General features: G+C 42.7%; 1 protein-coding gene across 1 annotated transcript in view; it reads right to left on the reverse strand.

Moving 5' to 3' along the window:
* Nucleotides 1-14774, reverse strand: part of GRIA3 (glutamate ionotropic receptor AMPA type subunit 3) — a 291582-nt gene that overhangs the window by 200051 nt on the left and 76757 nt on the right. The gene's annotated exons all lie outside the window — the stretch shown is intronic.

Below are 14774 nucleotides of genomic sequence, written 5' to 3' on the forward strand. Positions count from 1 at the left end.
TGTTCATCTATAAGACCACAAAAGGATTCTTCCCATGATTTCCCACAAAATTACCAGCAATCTCCCCATGCCTCCAACTGTTGTCCTCTGCTTTCTTTTCATAGCCCTCCTAGTGGGTGATCCACTCAAATGATGGTCCACCCAGTCCTATGGCAATGGCTGCAGGGGATGGGCCTGCAGGTGGAAGGGAACTTGCAACTAGAGACACGGTCCTTCGTCCCCTTTTCCAATATTTGCCAACTTAAGCCAAACAAATGTAAGACGATAAACTGAGCTTTGCTTCACAATTCTAGGATTCAATATATATACTATGAATCCAAGGGAGCCTAAAATGTGTCAGAAAAGACATATGCTCTGCTTTCTGTCAGCTTATTAAAAAATGAAAATATAGATGTATTTTTGGTGGAGCCACTGGCTTCAAGATTTTCCAAAGAGCTTGTCTGTTCAGCTTAAGTTGGCTTTAGGCATTTGTATTTGCTTGTGAACGGAGAGAATGCCATTTTCTGTTTTATTATTCTCCAGAAATTGTGCCCAGTAAAACCACAAAAATGCACTGCTCTAGCTTTTCCAATCATCTCCTTCTCTTCAGCCATGGGTCTAGCCTTAGCAATATATGGGACAGACAGAGGGCTGGCTATGAAGTTAGGATTGTAGGAAACTAATGACCATCCCCCATCACCAGTACTGCAATTCCAAAAGCAAGGCTTCCTTCTTTTGGCCCGAGGGTTTCTGTACTTGACTAAAACACAGAGATATCTTGAGTGAGGTTGTGCATCAGCCATTTCTACCTCTGTATAATGTAAATATGTTTCCCAGCTCCTTTCCTGGGAACAGGTTCTGATTCTGATAGAGGAGGACCAAAATTAGCACATTGGAGAAGTGAGTGGGTTGGCCCCAAGGCACAGACAAGACATGACAGGGCAGCTAAGTATCTTCATTCTACGTCTCAGTGGTCACTCCTGTCCTGTGACCCTCATAAACGCATAATAATAATGGCTAACACTTACAGAATGCTAAGTAGGTGCCAGGAACTGTTCTAGGTGCCTTTCATGGATGTAGTCTACACAACAATCTTATGAGTTAAGTACAATAATTATCTCACTTTAAGGGTGAAGAAACAGGCAGGGAACCCGGAACCCATTCTTGCTAGCCATGGTATGGCCCAGGGAGTATACCATAGGAGTCACTGGTCTGATTAGCATTTGTGGACTATTCCCATTTAATGCAGTGACTTGCTAATAAATAGAAGGAACAGACAGAACTGGCTGGATCGTCTGGGTGGGTGAATACCCGAGGAATGTAGAAAGGTACATAAACGCTTTCGGTTCTGTTGGGTAAAGCCTTAAAGAAAGCACTGTGACTCTGTGGGCACAGTAGGATGAGCCTGTCTTCTTACATCTCAACCACTTATCTGCAGAGCAGCTCTTTTAGCCATAGGCAATTGCTCAGTCATATTCAGCATTTGATTTTAGCTTACGTCATTATGCCATTCCTCTTTATTCCTGTGAGACAGGATGCAAAGTATATTACTACCATTATGTTGATAAAAGAATTGAGACAGAGTAGAAAAGACTTAATACGATAAATCTGTGGCTAGCCTTTAGGGTTCTGGAATCCCACATTTTAAGTAGAATTACAGATTAGAAAACTCACCAACTCAAGAAAATATGGGGCCAATCCATTTTTTTGGAAGCTGAAACCTCAGACTTAAGAACTTTAAAGACCTTTCCAGCTTGACATATCTAAGATTTTTTTTTATGCTACTATCCAGCACTGTTCTAGGTGGATCAAAGTGGTGGGATAAAAGCATCACTTAGGGCTTCCCTGGTGGCGCAGTGGTTGAGTGGCTTCCCTGCCGATGCAGGGGACACAGGTTCGTGCCCTGGTCCGGGAAGATCCCACATGCCGCAGAGTGGCTGGGCCCGTGAGCCGTGGCCGCTGAGCCTGCGCGTCCAGAGCCTGTGCTCCGCAACGGGAGAGGCCACAACAGTGAGAGGCCCGAGTACCGCAAAAAAAAACAAAAACAAAAACAAAACAAAACAAAACAAAAACAAACAAACAACAAAAGCAACACTTAGGTAAGCCTTAGTCCCTCCTCTTGAAAGTTACCACCTTATTGATGAAACATAACACATTTATATTACGGGAAAAAGTCAAAAGATGGAAGACGGGGTAGTTTTGATAAATAATATTGCACTGCTTCCTGCCACACTGTACCAAATAGAAACCAGTTATTCTTTCTTCAGTATTTTCAGGAGGAATACACCACCGCCAAGAGCTTCCCAAGAGAGAAAGAGACCTGACTAATCTTTAGAAGCCTTTTCTCAGCCTCTCAGGGGTATAAAATGCTTCTGTGTAATAATTCTATAGTTTGCTTGTTGGACCTTGGAAATTTCATAGCTGATGCAATTCTTTTTAATTTCAAGCAACAAAAATTTTAAGCAATGTAAAGCCTCATGTCAAATCTCTTTTGCAAAAATTACCAGGTTTACGATGTTTATTGTTGATTATCTTTGTTCCTGATTTGTGTCTGTCAGTAATTATGGTTTCGGGAACAGGGCTGGTCATTGTAAGATTAGCAAAGTTTGTTTTGGGGGCCTTGACACCACCCTTTTTCTCCCTGAATTCAGGGTCCCACTCTTCTGTGTCCTCCCGTGCCCACTTCTATTTCTCTACACAACCATTTTGTATCATATTCCTGCTAGTTCCTCCTGTCTTTCGGGAATTTGTAATTGAGGGACATCTTTAAAGATCCCTTTCCCTGGAGGTACCTCCTTTTATGCCCGTGTCCAGCCAAACCTAAGTAGGATAGAAGCAAGAAGGAAAAGTCTGTTTATGGAAAGCCTACGGAAATGCCCTTTGGATTATAGGTGAGTGGCTAGCTTCGTCTGGTACAGATAACTGAGAACTGACTGCACCTGCTCTCGCATCACTTTTCACCCTTGTCACGTTGCCTATGCAAACAATTTGAAATAATTTGCCTTATTTACTTTTTCACTGGGAGCTGTGGAAATTAATATCACGCTGCTCTAGTCTTTAGAGAACGCGTGTGGATCTCTAAATACCATTGGTTGGTATGAGATAGTGCAATATCTACACCCTAGCATTTGAGACTCCTCAAATGTTAATGACTCTGTATTGGCTGAGATTCAGGGAGCATCTAGTTCACTGCAGATTTGTTCTTTAGCTAGAAACCCATAACTAAAGTTCCCAGCACTAAAATGTTTGTTCTGCTTCCAAGTTGGTTGGATCAGGAAGGTGATATTTTTGGTAAGGAGGCTGGGTCACAGAAGAACTCAAAATCAAGGTTAGCACAGTATATAGGAGGTGGTTGAGCATCTAATATAGGATCTGAGGACATAATCTACCCAAACCCATCTCCTTCAGTTCATCAAGGTCCCTGAAATCTCCCATTTTGTTTTTAGTTAAGGTCTGACATTCACTCATTCATTTGTTCAGTTTAAAAATGATAATAATCCAGGTACTGTATTATACTCAGAGTGCTGGCAGAGATGAATAAGATGACAATCTTGTCTTTAAGAAGTTCATAGTCTTGTGAGGAAGAGAAAGACATAAACACATAAAAATACTCTAGTATAATCAGTGCTATACTAGAGGCATATACAGAATACTATAAGGACACAGGGCAGGCAGTGGTGGACACCTAGATCTAGGGAAGAGAATATCTGAACAGTTTTGAAGGATATGTCATTTACCAGATAGAGCGGGAGCACGTTTGTGTGTGTGTTGGGGGGGGGGGTGGGAGAGTGGAGTGAGGGGGCTGAGTGCTGGCAAGTTGGAACAGTATGTGCAAAGGCATGGAGGCAACCCCTCCCCCCAAAAACCCAACAAAGGCATAGTACATGTTGCTTATTGAAAGTGGCATACTTCCATATGGCTAGAGCATAGAGAACTAGTGGGTAAGGGCTGGGAGGACATGAGGCTAGGAAAATGGGTCAGAGTTTAATTGGATTGTGAGATCCCTTCTGTGCCATGCTAAGAAACTAGGACATGGTCCTAGGAGTAACAGGGCACTGCTGAAAGCTTTTAGGCAGGGGAGTGCTGTGATGGGAAGATTGCTCTCTGGCAGTGGTGGAGGGCATAAAATCAAGGAGATCAATTAGGAGGATGGAGCAGGTGATGGTAGACTGAAGTTGAGTCAGTAGTAGTGGGAATGTAGAAGAGGGTCTTTGATGATGAGATGTGAGGGATGATGAAGATTCAAGGATAAGGTTTCTGCTTCAGGCAGCTGGGCAGTGCCATTCATTGAGCCTGGGAACATAGGTGGAGCAGAGGGTTTTCTGGGAAGATGAAAGTTCAGAGTTCGTCAGGTTGAGTTTGAGGTACTGGTGGAGCATCAAGGAAAAGGTTTTAGGGAAAAACTAGACATATGGATCTAGACTTGGGGAGAACCTCTGGAAAGCCCATGTAAAACTGTAACTGTCCTGCCTAGTGAAGCATTTTGAATCTTTAGAGAAACTGGATATATTCAACAAACAAAACTGCATTATCTATTATGCTAGAAATTCATATCATTTTTGGTAGGAAACAATGCACACATTTTACAGAAGCCTTGAGATCATGGATGAGATTGTCATTTTAAGAACGTGAAGGGTATTGGCTTCAAGATGTTGAATGGAGGGGAGGCACTGTTGAGAATCCCAGCAAACCTTGTTAGAGGTGAGTCATGGCAGTCCCTAACTTGGAGATCTGCCAGGAAGGGTTTTAAGATCTACTGGGATATGCTAATCTACCAATGAAGCATTGTCTCCTTTTCTCCTCTACCTAGCAGGGTCCTAGAAAGGTTAAGGGCTGAGCACTAAGGGATGAGCAATAAAAAGCAAGAGTGTGCTGAGAGGGTATCTGGCTAATTTCCAAAGCCAATGTGGGTGATTATTTGTGTCTCCATAACCCTCCCTAAGAGTGGTCATTTGAAAAAGAGTTCTGGCGTCATTATAAATGGAAGTGCTATAATAGCTCACAAAATTTTAGAACCTAAAAGAATCACTCTAGATTCTACTTACTTATTAACCTGTCTCTGCTCCCCTTCTAAACTGGGATCTTATTAAGAGCAGGCACTCTGTTTCATTCACTTCCATAATCCCAGTAATGTCTCTGACACAGAATCCCTGCACTCAGGAGCTGTTAGTTGAAGAACGACTGAGTCCGCGCCCTCATTTTACAGATGTGGGATCTGAGGACCAGAAAGGCTATATGACTTGCCCAGGATCACAAGGCTACTGAGTAGAAGTGCTGGGCATGGAACTGAGGATATGGTTTGATGATGCTTTTCTTCAACATCCTTAACTGAGCCAATCACCTCTCACAACCGGGTGTTCTTGATGTGTGGTTGGAGGCTCTGATCATATGAGAAGAGACAGAATGTTTCTGGAGAGCGTTCTGTTTCTCAGCATTCCTCCTCACTTCTTAGATACATAACAGACTCTTGAAATTACCTTTAAAAACTCTGGACATAAATGCCCGTACTCTGTGTGACCATGTGCCTATGGGAAGGCAAATGTGGCCCATTAAGTCTACTTTGCAAAGTGTGTCAACCTCAGTTTAGAGAAATCTCCGAACATCTCTTTCCCTTAATAACTCATTATGGGTCTGTCATCCATGAATTCATCTAAGCCTTTATTTAGGGGGAGAGGGAAGCTATTTATATTTTCAGTCTAATCCACCACTTGGTGCAATGAGTTCCATATGTTTCCTCCATTTTCTACCTGCTGTGAGAAGTAAGGCTTCCTTTATCTGTCCTAAACTCACCTCTATGGGCTATATGCTGCTAAGACACACACACACACACACACACACACACACACACACACACACACAGACACGTGATTTAGGAGGGAAAATGACCCCACTATTAATTGTTATCTCTGTTTACAAACATATTAAAAATTCAAATGAAAGGAAGCTGAAATAATGCAATTCAAAGTGAACACAGTGGCAGCTAATTACCCCAAGGAGAAGGACGTAAATCCTTGACAAAACGGAGGCCCGTTGATTCGGGAATCGGGGAAATAAATGAGAAGCGTGCTATGGAATCGGTGCCTGGCCAAGCACTGCCTGCCTGCGGTGAAGTTGAAGCACCCTCTAAAAGTTCAGTGTGGCCCAGGAACACAACCTGTCAGCCTCCTCGCCTGACGTGATCTTAATTAGCCTCTGTTCTACTGCCGAGAGAGCCCGCTGAGGCAGTTAGCACAGAGAATTAATCAGATCGTTTGTGGAGTCGACAAAGCAGGACAGCAGTTGACACTGGCAACTTATTGATTGGAAAGGATTCAGGGAGACTGGGAGTGCTGTAGTCTTTATTTGTGCCCCTCTTTTCCCCCTGAATGAGGGTGTTCCACAGAGACTGTTGGGGGGAGGAGGGGGGAAGGAGTGAGCTGTGCTCCACCTTAACCGCTGCCCCACCCCCCACCCCCGCCCCGGCCAATCATATTCTGTCTTCCTAGCTTCTGTAAACTTTACTGCTAAGGCATCACATGTAGCCGTGCTGATGCCAAACAATGTGTTTGACTGCAAGAGAGAGGGCGAGGGCACTGTTGATTTTGTTGCAAATTGCACTTTTGCTACAGGATTAGTTGGGAAAATGGAATTTCGCCAGTATTTCCCTCCCTCCTTTTGTTTACTGCCTATTTTCAACAGCTTTGTAATTGCTTTCCATTTAGTAAAAGGAACGTTGTTCCCTTTTTGGTTTTTCTTTTAATTGTGTTTCTTGCCCTAAGCTCTGACTTTTGGGAACATTGATGGGAATGCCATGTTGTTTTGGTTCTAGATAACCACTTGGCCTTAGGCACCAAAGCAAGGTCATTGCTAGGGAAGGCAGTTGGGTGGTGGGCTCAGAAAAATGTTTAACTGCTTCCATGGAGCCTTCCCTGATGGGTCCATCTTGCTTATTGTGAACTCTTTCTTATTTGGACTCTCACAGTACTTCAAATCTGTACATAAATCTTATCCCGTCTCTCTGACCATAATGTAAGTTCTTCAAGGCTAAAGACTCCACCTTCTACTTAACATAACTCTTAACACCAATTTAGGCACAGTAAGAGACACTCAATAAATGCTACATTGGTTCATTACAACCCCTTGAGGAATTCTTGCAACCGTTTGTCCTTTGACCCTGCTGCCACCTAGGCACTATTGATATTTTGGTCTGAATAATTCTTTGGGGGTGGGGTGCTATCCTGTGCACTGTAGGATGTTTAGCAGCATTCCTGTCCTCTACCCACTACGAAAAATGTCTCTAGACATTGCCAAATGTCCCCTGCAGGGGGGAAATCACCCTCCCTCCGCATGGAGGACCACTGTTAAAATAATAAGAGGTAACATTTATTGAGCATGTTACCATGTTCAGCTTGGTGCAAAAGACATTACATGCATTCTTTTGTTTCACTTCCACAGCAAACCCGCCCTGGCTTTAATTGTTGTCTCAGGGGCCTCCAGGAGACAAACCTCAAAGTCACAGTTGTAGATCTACATCACAGTCTGTCTCTTCCCCAGGGAACATTTAGAAGAGCCTTCTCAAAGACCGAGCTCAGGCTCCACCGTGGATTTATGGGACACGTCAGTTACTCCTTGATGGTGTAACAATCACCCATTCATTGAAAACTAGATATTCAGCTTAGTGAGTGAGGGTTAATTCCTCAAAGAGCTTGATGAAAAGCAACGGAAGGTCAGGGCAAAAGCAACCCTGCCAGCTGTCACCTCCTTTTTGCAGAGATGTGAATACCATTACAAACAGCTACTGCATGGTAGGGGGGCTAGAGATCTATTTCTTTCACTCATACAGTGGCATTTTAGCTCACGAAGCAGAATTACTAGCTAGCCCACTGAAGTGTCATTCCTAGCCTAAATCCTGACCAGCTGCCTTGCAAACAATGCAATCAGTCACAAGAGGGACAGGGCAAAAGAAGGCGGATAAACCCATGCAAATTTGTCCTTCTACGGAGAAGGGGACTACTTAAAGCAACAGCTCTGAATATGAAGGACAACCCAAGAGAAAGAAATTGACATTTTAGCTTAGTGTGTCTCTAGAGAGGGATGTATCTCTGGCTGTAAAGTCAATTCAACCTCAAATTCACTGCCACCAAGGAGTTAACGATACATTAAAATTAGTCATGTCATTTGATGGAGAAATATTCTACTTATGGAAAATACCTTTATAGGACAGCTGCCTTTCCGAGTCTGAGCTAGAAATATTACAGTAAACAGGATCTAATCACAGCAAAGCCTTTTTTCAGCTTTGCATGACAGCTGTAAAATATGACAGTATTTATTAATAGTCGCTTCAGTCTAATCTGCAGCATTGGGGAGATACAATGGAATATGTTAAGTTGAGAGAACAATTTCCACAGTAACTAATATTCAGCTTTTGAAAGAGTAGTTTAATGTCTAGTGATTTTTTTCCCCAACTGATGGTTCAACCCCAGGAACAAGCTACTAAGCTAATAACCTTTGTGGAGAGGAAGCGTTTAAATGATAATTTATTTCAAGAGCTGACAACAAGTTTCTCGGCAGTTTCTCTTGTTATGCCCCAAAACAGTCAAGGATGTGCAAATCGAAATATTAAAAAATATGACAGATTTAGTATTTTCATTTTCAATGAAATTCTCATTACAGACAGATGTACAGTCTTTTATGCATAATGCGGTCCAAATAGTCATTCATTATTATTATTGTGCAGGCTCTCGAGATGCTCTCATAGTTGAAGCATCATCAGTAGATTAGACAGGCCGCAGAAACTACCAGATGTCTCAGGTACTGTCAACCCTGATTATTGCTGCTCAAACAGGGGAATTTAGTATCTGTCTCTCACCAGAGAATGTACTCTCTGGGTCTTCCTAATTCATTCAGATGTAAAAAGTAGCTTGAATTTCAATAAAAATTCTTTTGGCTTCGTTTTTCCCAAAAGGCAACTGGACATGACTAGAATAGTAGCCATCTGTTACCTTCTCAATCCTTTAATCAGTTCTTAAAGTGGAGGAGAAAAAAAAATCCGTGATAATCCGTCTTTTTTTTTTTTTAACCATTACCTGCTACTTTCTTTAAACTTCCTGCCAAGTAGCTATGGTAGAACCTATCATCAGTCTCTCCTTGCTTTCTTCTTCTCCAACCAAAAACAGTCCCGTAGTGATGACGACCTGCAGGTTTAGATTTTTCTGGGCTCTGGAAGTGGCTTTGCCCCAGAGAGGAATCTACGAGTTCATATTCACCTTAGAGTCAGGTCCACAGCACAGCATTCCACGAGTGCGCACTATGGGCAAACCCACCTGTCTGGCTGCATTTACTCCTTTTGCTCCCCATCTACCCCTTAACCTCGATTTTTTTTTTACCTGCTGCCTATCTGGATCCCTGGGACTCTGGGACCAAAGGCTCTTGTGTTCTTTTGTGGACACCAGGCTTTCAGAAAGACATGGACAACTGGAGTGCATCCACAGGAAGGTAACTAGGACAGGCAGGGTCTAGGTAACAGGTCCTTTGAAGAACGGCTGAAGGGAAGAGCTAATCGCAGTTTCAATGTTAAAAGTGTGGGAGGCAATATGGCAGCCCAGTGAACAGCACACACAGACTGCGGAGTGTGGCAGGCCTTGGTTGAACTCCTGGCTTTCATTGCTTTGGCACACTAAGCTCTGTGGTCCTTAGGAGCCATCATTGAATCTTTTTGTGCCTTGGTTTCCTTCTGTTGTAAAGATACGGGGATGCCGTGAGGATTAAATGTGGTAATTCATAAACTCAGGGTCTAGTACATAATAAATGCTTTAAAAATGCAGCTGCTCTTATCAAACTAAGATAATAAAATGACAATAATAGGGGTTTGTTGGTTTGTACCACCGATTGGTACTGGGATGTGTGCCTGTCCATGCATGTGCGCATGCGTGCCTGTGTCTGTGCGTGTGTAGAAAGGGAGAGAGAGGGTGAAGCATGGAGGAAGGGAGAGAGACAGGCAGAGAGAGAGAGAGAGATGCAGAGAGCGAATCTGTGCCTTATTTGGGAAAGTAGAACTGGATGGAAGGGATGAAGCCAGGTTATGTAAGCAGGTGGTAAACGACAGCATGCAGGAAGGTGCGAGGGACTGAAGCCCTGCTTGCCTCTCAGTAGAGTTTAAATCCAGCCAATCTGAAAACATTCCCGGTCCTCTGAGGAAAGGCCCTTTCTCCTTGTCCTGGAGAATTTCTTTACCTCTTAAGACCTTCAGGATATTTTAACATTTTCCCGTCTTCCCGGCTCTCTGGCAACACTTTAATCATTTCACGAGGTGCCTGCCTGCTCTAATGAATGCAAGTTTCGTTGGTGGATGGGGCAACAGTTGCGTTAAAAATTAATTTTTCCAGGCCCCTGAGATAAATCACTGCTTCAGCAACAGGATTGTCAGCTCCTCAAAGGCAGGACCCAAATTCTGTTTGAACACTGCCAGTGGCCTAGCACAAGCCAGCCCTAGGAAACGCCCAATAATTGCTTGTTGACTGACCGACTACTTGTTGTCACTGCCCACGTTCCTGACACACCCTTCTAGAGCAAACAGAAAGGTCTGTTAGAAGGCAGGTGACTTCCTGAGAGTTACCTGGGAACTGAGTAGGGAGTTTCAGGTTGAGAATAGGAAACAGCAGGAGTTTATTGAACACTGACAAGAAGGTAGGGACTAGTTGCCTCAAAGGGCACTTAGAGCTATTATCTCATTATCTAAGCTGAGAGCCACAGGCTGGGCCGGATTCTTTCATCTCTGTGGGCTGTGCCCATTGAAGCCGAGGAGAGTTGTCAGGTGCACGAGAGAGTCTGGCTGCAGTTCTCAAGCAAGCTGCTGCTCTGGGGGAAATGTTAGCACCACAGAGAGCTAGGTCACTTGCACCCAAAAGATAGGTCTAATAGCAAAGTGGAAGAGTTTTTATGGAGGTGTAGAGGCAGGTTAGGACAGAGATGTCAAGCCAGGGAGGGCAGGCATAGACAAGTAAAAAAAGGGGGTCGATAAAGAGAAGAGGGTACAAAGGGGGCAGATATCACACTTAGTAAACCTCATGACTTTCCCAAGAGCTCACTTTTGATGTATATAGCACCAAGAGCATAAATTTCAGCTTTGTATTAACAAACCAGGGTGGTGATTTTAGTAACTAAGCAAAGTGATGACCTGCAAACACAGAATCAGACCTTGCTCAGCAGACAGAAATCAAAGCGTAACTAACAAAGCCTTGAAATCCACTCAGTGTTTCATAATTTCAGAGATAAAATTACCCTGATTGTGCTGTAAATCTTTTAAATGACCTCAAGTGTTTAACCCATTTCTCAGCTCCTCACTCATCCCTGCCCTTATGCGGTGGAGTCACATCATTTGTATATTTAGCTTATTTGAATGTAATTATAGGTGCTCCCTTCTGTCTCTGTCTTTCATTTCTCTCTTATGTAATCTAAAAACTTCTAAAATTACACTTTGCAGTTGTAATTTCTCCCCATAATGTTTATTACTGAAGCAAGAGATGATCATTGTAGAAAAAGAGAAAATGCAGAATAGATACATTATTGAATATTTTAAAGAACCATACCACATAGTTTGAGTTATAAATTGGGTTTTCTCTTTCCTTCTTTCCTCCCTCCCTCCATCCCTCTCTCTTTCTTTCTTTCTTTCTTTTCTTTCTTTCTTTCTTTCTTTCTTCTTTCCTTCTTCCCTCCCTTCCTCCCTCCCTCCCTCCTTTTTTCCCTTTCCCTTCCTTTCCTTTCCTTCCCTTTGTTTCCTTCCTTCCTTCCTTCTTCCCTCCCTCCCTCCCTCCTTCCCTCCTTCCTTCCCTCCCTCCCTCCCTCCCTTCTTCCTTCCCTCCCTCCCTCCCTCCTTCCTTCCTTCCCTCCCTCCCTCCCTCCCTCCCTCCTTCCTTCCTTCCATCTAATCCTCCCTCCCTCCCTTCTTGGTTTTTCTGTCTCTTTCTTTCAGTCCAACATTTAAAAAGAAAGACGTGGGCTTATTCTGGATGAGTCACTAATGGAATTGGGAAAACACTAAGTATGGACTCAGGCCTGTGCTAGAAACCAGAGGAGGCACAAAGTCTAAACCTAGGGGCTAAGCAGTTGTTGACTATCATAATGGAGAGAAGCTCCTGGGAAGGTAGATAGCAGACCCAGTGAGATAACAACAGAAAGCAGGTAAGTGCCAAGTGAATGATATGGACAAAAGCGTTCTGTGGGCATTCAGAGGTGGGCAAGGTCTCTGCTCCTTAAGACTGCTTCACCTCCTGCCCTCAGTCACCGCAGTAAATAGCGTCGCCACCTTACCCAGTCTCTCAAGCCAAAAGCTTAGTAGTCACCCACGAATCCTTTCTTTCCCTCACGTGCCACAGTCAATCTGTCACCAAGTTCTGTTGATTCTGTGTCCAAAATACACTTCAACTCTGTCTACTTTTCTCCATCTTCAGTCTAGTCTAAGCTGCCATCATTTCTCGCCTGGATGACCACAATGGCCTTTTAATTCATTTCCTTTCCTTCACTCTTGCACCACACTCCATTCTCTACGGAAACTTAAATGAGATCATGTGACTCCCCTGCTCAGAATCCTCCCATGACTTCACATTGCAGTTAGAATAAAATTCATATTCCTTATGTTGGCTCCTGTCTGTACTCCATGGCTATGATCTGGCTTCTGTTTACCGTTATAGTCTCATCTTAGGCCACTCTCAACCTCCTCACTACCCTTTAGCCACACTTGTCTTCTTTCAGTTCCTCAAACATACCAAGCTCTTCCCTGCCACAGGGCCTTTGCACTTGCTATTTCCACTGCTTGAAAACTCTTTCTCTATATTCTTCAAATGGCTGTCTCCTTCTACTTCTTTAGTTCTCAGCTTAAATGCCCCTTCTCAATGAGGTTGTCACTGAGAATCCTTTTAAAATTAGGTTCTATCCATTAGTATCTGTCTCTTCGTGTCTTTCATAGCACCTTACCTAAATATATAATTATTTTATTTGTTGGCTTACTTATTTTTTTTCTATCTCCCTTATTAGAATGTAAGCTTTATAACTGCAGGAGACATGTCTATCTTGTTCCTCATTTTAACCCTGCCATGGATTGAATGAATGAATGAATCATTGTGCACTGGCGTGGTCAGGGAAAGCTACCTTGGAGAGGTAGAGGTTGAAGTGGGTTTTGAAAAATGGAAGGATAGGCAGGAAGGATTTTCATAATCAAGATGGAAAGAATTCCAGGTAGTAGAAGTGCAGTTGCTGAGGCAAGTATGGCTCTGGCACATTGGGCAACAGTGGAAAATGGGAGCTGCCTGCAGTGGAAAGTTCTCATTAGTAACATAATGTTAAGACAACAGGTTCGTTGGTTGGTTGATGGATAATTATGTCGAGTCTTAAGAAATAGACTACTTTTACTTTTCAATGTGGGCAATAGAAACCACTGAAACTTTTGGAAGAGGGTCATAATATGCAGTGTTTTAAGAAGGCTTTCCAAGGAGGAAATTAGTATAAAACTTTATGGAAAGTACTTCTTAAGCAGAGCAGATTAATCCCACCAGCTAAATGGCTATAGAGGAAAAAATATGAACACACACAAGTCAGAAAGGTTTCTTTTGGCTCTAAGACCATAGAATTGAACAAACTATTTAGTGAGATGATTTGAGAAAAAAATGCAGATTAAGAAACAGACAGAGACGGACTTTTGCTTCCTTTCCTCTAATAGAGAGCTAATGGGCAAAGGAGGGTCATGGGAGATGAGAAGAGAATACATTAACTTGTGTCTCCTGCTTTTCAATAAATGAGAGGCTATAGCATTAGCAGAACTGATATTTAGTTTTAAAAAGTTACAGGAGAGAAGCTGTCTAATTTACAAACTTCAGTTCTGAAAATTAGATTTTTATGCACCAGACTACACTGTATATAGTACATGGAAATAGGCTAATTCATCCTCAGTGTTTGAAAGAAATGAAATGCATTAAAATTTAGCAAACTGTGAATTAGAACATTCAAACTATTTTGGTACTCTAGTCAGGCAAAGATCTGTGGGAACACACAGCACTCATTCCCGATCCTGCCCTTTGTTCATGTTCCTTTCCTCTTCCCCAAAGTCCATTTCCTTCTTCTCTTCCAATCCACAGCTTATACATCCTTTAAGGCCTGGCTCCTCTAGCCAGCCTTCAAAAACTCTAGTGCTACCTTTTCACAATTCTCATAGCAATCAGAATCTGTAGTGTAGCACTCAATTTGGTACTGAGTTTGATACTTTGCTCTAAAAGTTGTTCATGAATTGTTTCATGAATGTCCTTTTCTGTCTACCCCTACTGGAACAGTATTATATAAGCATGTATCACGAGATTTGAATAAACCATTGAGGATTGATAACAGCTTGTAGATTGGTTGACTAATTAACTGATAAGATGTAAGTTAGGATTAGTAATAAGATACAAAGTGTCCTATGTCTAGTATAATATTAAAAAAATCATAGATATTACATTAAGAAGGGACATAGCTTTGGTGAGGAGATCAAGGCCAAGAGAGATTGAATGAGTTGGTCAAGGTCAGAGAGCTAGTTAGTGGCAGAGCATGGACTAGAACTCTGCTCTCCTGCTGCAGGTTCATGAAATTTGATAATATTCTGGAGGTGGGTACCATAAGCAAATACAGGCCTTAGTGTTTCCTGACAGGGTTTGATGATGAATCAAAATGAGAGCGAAGTGAAGAGTTCTCTGGATTCCTAAAAACAAAATGGCCCTTCAAGTTAAGTTACCTATAAGCATGTCATTTCCAGGGACCCCTCAGGCAGATAGGACTTCCATTTGCTCCTT

Source organism: Lagenorhynchus albirostris, chromosome X, assembly GCF_949774975.1.
Source record: "Lagenorhynchus albirostris chromosome X, mLagAlb1.1, whole genome shotgun sequence".
Classification (NCBI taxonomy): domain Eukaryota; kingdom Metazoa; phylum Chordata; class Mammalia; order Artiodactyla; family Delphinidae; genus Lagenorhynchus; species Lagenorhynchus albirostris.